Source organism: Pseudonaja textilis, chromosome 9, assembly GCF_049901715.1.
Source record: "Pseudonaja textilis isolate UNSWEBS1 chromosome 9, rPseTex1.2, whole genome shotgun sequence".
NCBI lineage: Eukaryota > Metazoa > Chordata > Lepidosauria > Squamata > Elapidae > Pseudonaja > Pseudonaja textilis.
Genome location: NC_141998.1, coordinates 3,112,845 through 3,120,258, shown reverse-complemented (window position 1 = coordinate 3,120,258; position 7,414 = coordinate 3,112,845).

The following is a 7,414-nucleotide window of genomic DNA, read 5'->3' as shown; positions in this document are numbered from 1 at the left end:
TCAGGAGACTGGAGGCTGAAACATACGATGAACAGTTGCAGGAACTGGGCCTGGCTAGTCTAGGGAAGAGAAGGACCAAGGGAGACAGGAGAGCAGGCTTCCAGTATTTGAGGGGCTGCCACAGAGAGGAGGAAGGGGTCAGGCTATTTTACAAAGCACTCCAAGGCCAGACAAGGAATAATGGATGGAAACTGATCAAGGAGAGATTCAACCTGGAAATAAGGAGGAATTTTCTGAGAGTGAGAACAATCACAGAAGTTGCCTTTAGAAGTTGTGGGAGCTTCATCCCTGGATGGTTTCAAGAAGAGACTGGACTGCCATCTGTCAGAAATGGAGTAGGGTCTCCTGCTTGGGTGTGTGTGTGTGGGGGTGTTGGACTAGATGATCTCCAAGGTCCCCTCCAACTCTGTTATCCTATATTTAATAGAAGAGAAGTTGCCTTCAGGAGTTGTGGGAGCTTCATCCGTGGAGGGTTTTAAGAAGAGACCGGACAGCCACCTGTCAGAAATGGAGTAGGGTCTCCTGCTTGGGTGTGTGTGGGCGGTGTTGGACTAGATGATCTCCAAGGTCCCTTCCAACTCTGTTATCCTATATTTAATAGAAGAGAAGTTGCCTTCAGGAGTTGTGGGAGCTTCATCCATGGAGGGTTTTAAGAAGAGACCGGACAGCCATCTGTCAGGAATGGTGTACAGTCTCCTGCTTGGGTGTATGTGGGGGGTGTTGGACTAGATGATCTCCAAGGTCCCTTCCAACTCTGTTATCCTATATTTAATAGAAGAGAAGTTGCCTTCAGAAGTTGTGGGAGCTTCATCCGTGGAGGGTTTTAAGAAGAGACCGGACAGACATCTGTCAGAAATGGAGTAGGATCTTCTGCTTGGACAGGAGGTTGGACTAGATGACCTACAGGGTCCCTTCCAACTCTGTTTATCCGAAACAACCATCAAGATAATTGGGTTTTGGCTGAGCAATAAGAGAGTGGAATGAGCAGCGTCAGGGCAGCCTAACCCAATTCCCCAAAGGATAACAGTGGGATAGGAATAGTGAATCATATACAGAGATCAGTGGAGAGTCTTCGCTGCAAATTAACCTTCCAGGTTCATAACAATAAAGGTTTTGTTTTTATTGAAATTTCAGTGAAAATGATAACAAACTATTTTATTCTAGGTTCTGAAACACTTGCCTCTAGGCATAGAGTTTTAAACATTCAGAAAACGGGCATAGGAAGCTTCGTACTTGAAGATCAGCAAAGACAAAAAAAAAACCCATGAAATCGTGTCGGGAAAGGGTACAAGTTGGTACAGATAGTTCTGATCTTACAACCATTCCTTCAAGCAACGGTTCGAAGTTACAACGGCACTGAAAAAAGTGACTTCGGTTATGACCGTTTTCATACTGACGATGGCTGCAGGAATCCCTTTGGTCAACAGGAATAGAATTCAGATGATTGGCAACTGGCTCATAGTTATGACGGTTGCAGTGTTCCGTTTTGCGGCCTTCCAACTGGCAAAGTCCGCGAGGAACCCGGGCTCGCTTTACAACCGGGTTGCTCACTTCACACCCTGCCGTGATTCACTGAAGAACGGTGGCAAGAGAAGGGAGGGGTCGTACGGGGCAAAACTCACTTAGCAACAGTCTCGCTTAGCCACAGAAATTGTGGGGTGCATTGTGGCCGTTAAGTCAAGGACCGATCTCTACCCACGTCGGTTTTCCTCCGTGAGAAGTTTCTCCGCAGCCGGATGCAGGAATTGGGGATATGGAATGTGGGGCATTGCAGCTGTCCGCAGCCCCACCCCGTCGCGCTTGGGATAGCACAGCTGGAGTAACAGATGGGCGTGAGACTCATTGACTGGCAAGGCCTTGCACAGAAAGAGGCGAGAAGAACAAAGTCAGCGATGCCAGCAGCCCAGTCTATTTGTGGCGGGGATCGAAAAAACGTGGAGCGTGCAGTTGATTTCCATGTTGGGGAAATCTCGCGGTGTAGCTACTACCAGTAGGAAGGCTACATCCACCCTCCAATCTGACGCTTTCCTTTCCTTTCCTCTTTTTCAGGTCTTCTCTCACCATTTGGGAAAAGCAAAGAACCAACCTGGGCTCTTGGCAGCCTTTGCCAGCTGGGCTTCCGATCCCCAGATATGGATTCCCACTGTAGTTGTGCTAAAGGAGACATTTTGCCCAGGGGCATCCAACCGTGGCAACTTTTTGATGGGTTGGCTGGGGAATTCTGGGAGTTGACAGTCCACAAGTCTTAAAAGTTGTCCAGGTTGGGCACCGCTTGCTTTAACCCCAGTCAAAGGGACGCGGTGGCTCAGAGGCTGAGCTTGTCGATCAGAAAGGTCGGCAGTTCGGTGGTTCGACTCCCCAGCGCCACGTAATGGAGTGAGCTCCCGTTACTTGTTCCAGCTTCTGTCAACCTAGCAGTTCAAAAGCATGTAAAAAAAACATGCGAATAGAAAAATAGGGACCATGTTGGTGGGAAGGTAACAGCGTTAGTCCTGCCAGCCACATGACCACGAAGACGTCTGCGGACACCACTGGCTCTTTGGCTTTGCAACAGAGAGGAGCACTGTCCCCCTTAGAGCCAGAAACGATTAGCACGGATGTGCAAGGGGAACCTTAAAGGGGTTAACTGGCTGGGGGATTCTGGGAGTTGGAAGTTCACAAGTCTTAAAGTTTTAAAGTCACCGAAGTTGGGCACTCTTGGGGTAACCGCAGTTAAAGGGGTTAACTGGCTGGGGAATTCTGGGAATTGAAATCCACAAGTCTTAAAAGTCGCCAAGATTGAACGCCCCTGTTTTAACTCATTAAAAGGGTTAACTGGGGAATTCTGGGAGCTGAAGTCCACAAATCTTAAAGTTGCCAAGGTTGCCCCCCCTTGCTTTAACCCCAGTTAAAGTGGGTTAACTGGCTGGGGAATTCTGGGAGTTGAAATCCACAAGTCTTAAAGTTGCCAAGATTGAATGTTCCTGCTTTAACTCCTTAAAAGTTAACTGGGGAATTCTGGGAATTGAAGTCCACAAGTCTTAAAGCCACCAAGATTGAATGCTCCTGCTTTAACTCCTTAAAAGGGTTAACTGGGGAATTCTGGGAATTGAAAGTCCACAAGTTTTAAAGTTGCCAAGGTTGCCCCCTCTCGCTTTAACCCCTGTTTCTGTAGCTTGGTCTACTTTGCAGGTATGTGATAAGAATTACAAGGGAGCGTTCTCCACTTCCCCAATGGAGTCTCCTCCATGCAGATAACTCAGCCCCTCGTGGGGAAGCGAGCAACTGAGATGACCTTGGAAAAAGTATTCAACACGTGCAGAAACATACCCAGAGCCCAAGAAACAGGGACAGCATGAGAAATGAGACTGACTCTTTCCAAACTCCCTGGGGTACAAGAGAGGCGAAAGAGAAAATGCAGTCAGAATTCTGTTACAATAGCTTATCTCACCAGTTTTAATAATCTGGAGTTTGGTCAACCTTGAAGGCTGACACTTCCTCTACTCACTCCAGAGATCGTCAAGCCAGGACAGAATGTCATTTTTTTTTTTTAAGAAAAGGGGCAAATTAAAAAAAAAAAAAGCAGCAATTAAGGCAACTTGATTTGGGACAATAAACCTTTAAGGCCTCAGCCTTTTCACGACTTCGCCCCCAGCTTATTCCCAGGGTCTTAATTCTTATTCCAAGAGCAAATAGCTAATTTTGAATAATGTCTGCCCCGGTTTTGCAACGGCTGATAATGATTGAACGAGGATTGGAATAATCACTTAGCAAACACCGAAAGATAAGCATTAAAAAGGTAAGGAGAAATGTCTAAAACCTTTCATTAATCTTTCTCCGTTTGCACAAAAGCCTACGATGCCAAGTGACCAGGAAGTGTTTAAGTAACTGGGTTTTAACTGCAGAAGACGGTGTAATTCTGACAGAAAGACTGTCTGGCAGGAGAAATTATAGTGATAACTGTGAGATTTGTACAGTGTGTCAGGGTTGATTCCAAAAATGGAGCGTGACAAGCAGGAGGAAATCCTTGGGTCTACCTGCAGAGAAAGCCAAAAGACCAGGTTGTTCTAAACAGCTGCAGCAGAGGTGGGATTCAGCCAGTTCTGACCAGTTCTGGAGAACCGATAGCGGAAATTTGGAGTAGTTTGGAGAAATGGCCAGTGCCACCTGTAATTGGCCCCACCAAATCCATCTATTCTCCACCTCCCAAGTCCCAGCTGATCGGCTGGGTCTCCTTTGGTTGCCCTGCACAGGAGAATGGAGCTGGAAAGCAGGTTAGTGGGGTGGAGGAAGGAATGGAGATTTTGCAGTCTCCCTCCCCTGCCATGCCCACCAAGCCACGCCCACAGAATACACGCCCACCAAGCCATGCCCATAGCCAATTGGCTGGGTCTTCTTTGGTTGCCCTGCAGAGGAGAATGGAGCTGGAAAGCAGGTTAGTTAACCTTCTCCCAGGAGTGGGGGAGGGCATGGAGATTGTGCAGTATCCTTCCCCTGGAACGCTCACCAAGCCACGCCCACCCAGCCACACCACGCCAAACCACGCCCACGGAACTGGTAGCAAAAATGTTTGAATCCCACCACTGGTCTACCTGCAGCTCAGTGGTGGGATTCAAATGATTTTTACTACCAGTTCTGTGGGCGTGGTTTGGTGGGCTTGGTGTGGCTGGGCGGGCGTGGCTTGGTGGGCGTGGCAGGGGAAGGATATACTGCAAAATCCCCCTTCCCTCCCCACCCCACTAACCTGCTTTCCAGCTCCGTTCTCCTGTGCAGGGCAACCAAAGGAGACTCAGCCAATCAGTTGGGACTCGGGAGGCGGAGAATAGATATGAGGGCGGGGCCAGTCAGAGTTGGGATTTGCCGGTTCTCCGAACTACTCAAAATGTCCACTACCGGTTCTCCAGAACCGGTCAGAACCGACTGAATATACCACCTCTGCTTCAGCTGTTTAAAACAACCCCGTCTTTTGGCTTTTTCCTGATGTTGCACAAAATAAACTCCTGTTTCTGCCAGGAGGTTTTTTTTTTTTGGCACACCGGCACACTGACCATAAATTCTCCGCGGCAGTGGCAAATAAATCAAGCAACGCCAACACACAAAACACAACCTGAGCATTCAATCCAAAACAAAGCAGCAGCTGCATGAAACCAGAAATGCTTTAATACCACGTCTAAAAGGCAGAGAGGTAAGTCCTTGACTTATGACCACCCTCGGGGAGACGGAAGGGGGAAAGCAGAATTTCTGTTGCTAGCCGAGTCGGTCGTGTCCTATTTTAAGGACCATTTTTGCCATGTTTGTTAAGTGAATTATTTCAGGCTTCGCATGGTTGCAACCATTGTACAGTTAAGGAAATCATTAAAGGAATCCCACCGTCATTAAGTGAATCTGTTTCCCCGCCGCCACCACTGACTTTGCTTTGCCGGATAACGACTCACAAACTGCACTCGCGTGACTCTGAACCCAGTTCCAAATACATGCCAGTTGCCAAAGCACCTGAATGTGGATCGTGGGGATTCTGCAAAGGTCGTAACTGTGAAAAACAGTTGTAAGGGCGAGGACCAGTCCACAAGTCACTTTTTCAGTGCTGTTGAAGCTATATATTGGTCACTAATGGTTAGAAGTCCACTTGTAGTCTCAAAGGTGCTTTTTTTTTTACTTTTTCAAGAGGCAACTGCACTTTCTAGGGTTTTGGTTTTTTTTTGAAGAGGTTTTGCTTCTCATCCAAGAAGCTTCTTCAACTCTGGCTGGATGGTGGAGAAAATGGAAGGATTTATAGTCCTTGCAGATAAAAAAAAAAACACCAAAGGAAAAAAACAGAAAGTCCAGTGGCCTCTGAGGGGCAAATAACATGGGTTTTGTAATTTGTTACCTAGCCAAATACAAACTGGGCGGGTAGGACCTCATTGATGACCCTCACTCTGTCAAGGACCTCGGAGTACTCATATCTAATGACCTGAACACCAGAGCTCACTGTAACAACATTGCCAAAAAAGGCATTAAGAGTTGTAAATCTAATCTTACAAAGCTTCCCCTCCGGTAATACTGAATTGCTAACTAGGGCAGACAAAACCTTTGCTAGACCAATACTTGAATACAGCTCATCTGTCTGGAATCCGCAATGTATATCGGACATTAATACAATCGAATGAGTCCAGAACAGAGATGGTATTGAGCAGTTCTGGAGAACCGGTAGCAAACGCTCCCATCTATTCTCTGCCTCCCATTGAGTCCCAGCTGATCGGTTGGGTCTCCTTTTGTTCCCCAGAACAGGAGAACGGAGCTGGAAAGCAGGTTAGTGGGGTAGGGAGAGAATGGAGATTTAGCAGTAACCTTCCTCTGCCATGCCCACCAAGCCATGCCCACCAAGCCATGCCACACCCACCAAGCCATGCCCACAGAACCATTAGTAAACAAAATTGAATCCCACCACTGGTCCAGAAGTATTTCATGAGAAGAGTACTCCTCTGCTTGCAACAGAATACCCTACACTACCAGGCTTAAAATTTGGGGCTTGGACAACCTTGAACTATGCCACCTATGATTGGACTGAAGCGTAGTACACAAAATTATGACTACAGCTTCAACCGCAACAATACAAGAGCACACAACAGATACAAACTCAATGTAAACCACTCCAAACTCGTTGCAGAAAATACGACTTCAGCAACAGAGTGGTCCGTGCCTGGAATGCACTACCTGACTCTGTTGTTACATCCTCTAACCCCCCCACTCCTTTAACCTCAAACTAACCACTATTGACCTCACCCCATTCCTAAGAGGTCTGTAAGGGGGGCATGCATAAGTGCACAATTGTGCCTACCGTCGCTGTCCTATTGTCCTCTTTTACTCGTACTTATTTCCTCTATTCCTACTCATGTGTATTCTTATACCTATTATCCTGTAAGTGATTGACAAATCAAATAGATAAAAATAAATTAAAAAAATATAAAAAGCATACTTTGTATCTTCATTCAATATATTTTCTCTCTTTTAAAATGAGGTCCGGGTTTATTATTAGTGTTTAACATTCCCAAACTTGATAAACAAGCTGGAGACGAGGTCCGAGATAAGAAAGTGTTTGTTAGTACAAATTGGAGTCTGTTTTATCTCTTTCAGGAGCCCCAAACAACCTTTTCCCTTACAATTATACCCCTTCTGGCGTCAGACCTCCTTTTAATGAACATGAGCGATATTATGGGATGCGAATAATGTAACATGTTGGACGACATGTAACCGGTGCAAAGGAGAGTTTGCGTATCGAGTCAACTTTCCTCTTGCACGTGGCGTTAACTTTAAAAAGGAGTGGAACATGGGGCTCGGGGTTCTTTCTCTCTCGTTTTTCACAGAGAGACGTCACTTTATCAGGGCACTTGAATAAACGGCTTTTAAATGATCTTGTGACTCGGCTGCTTACCGGGAAGGTAAACTGAGGCAG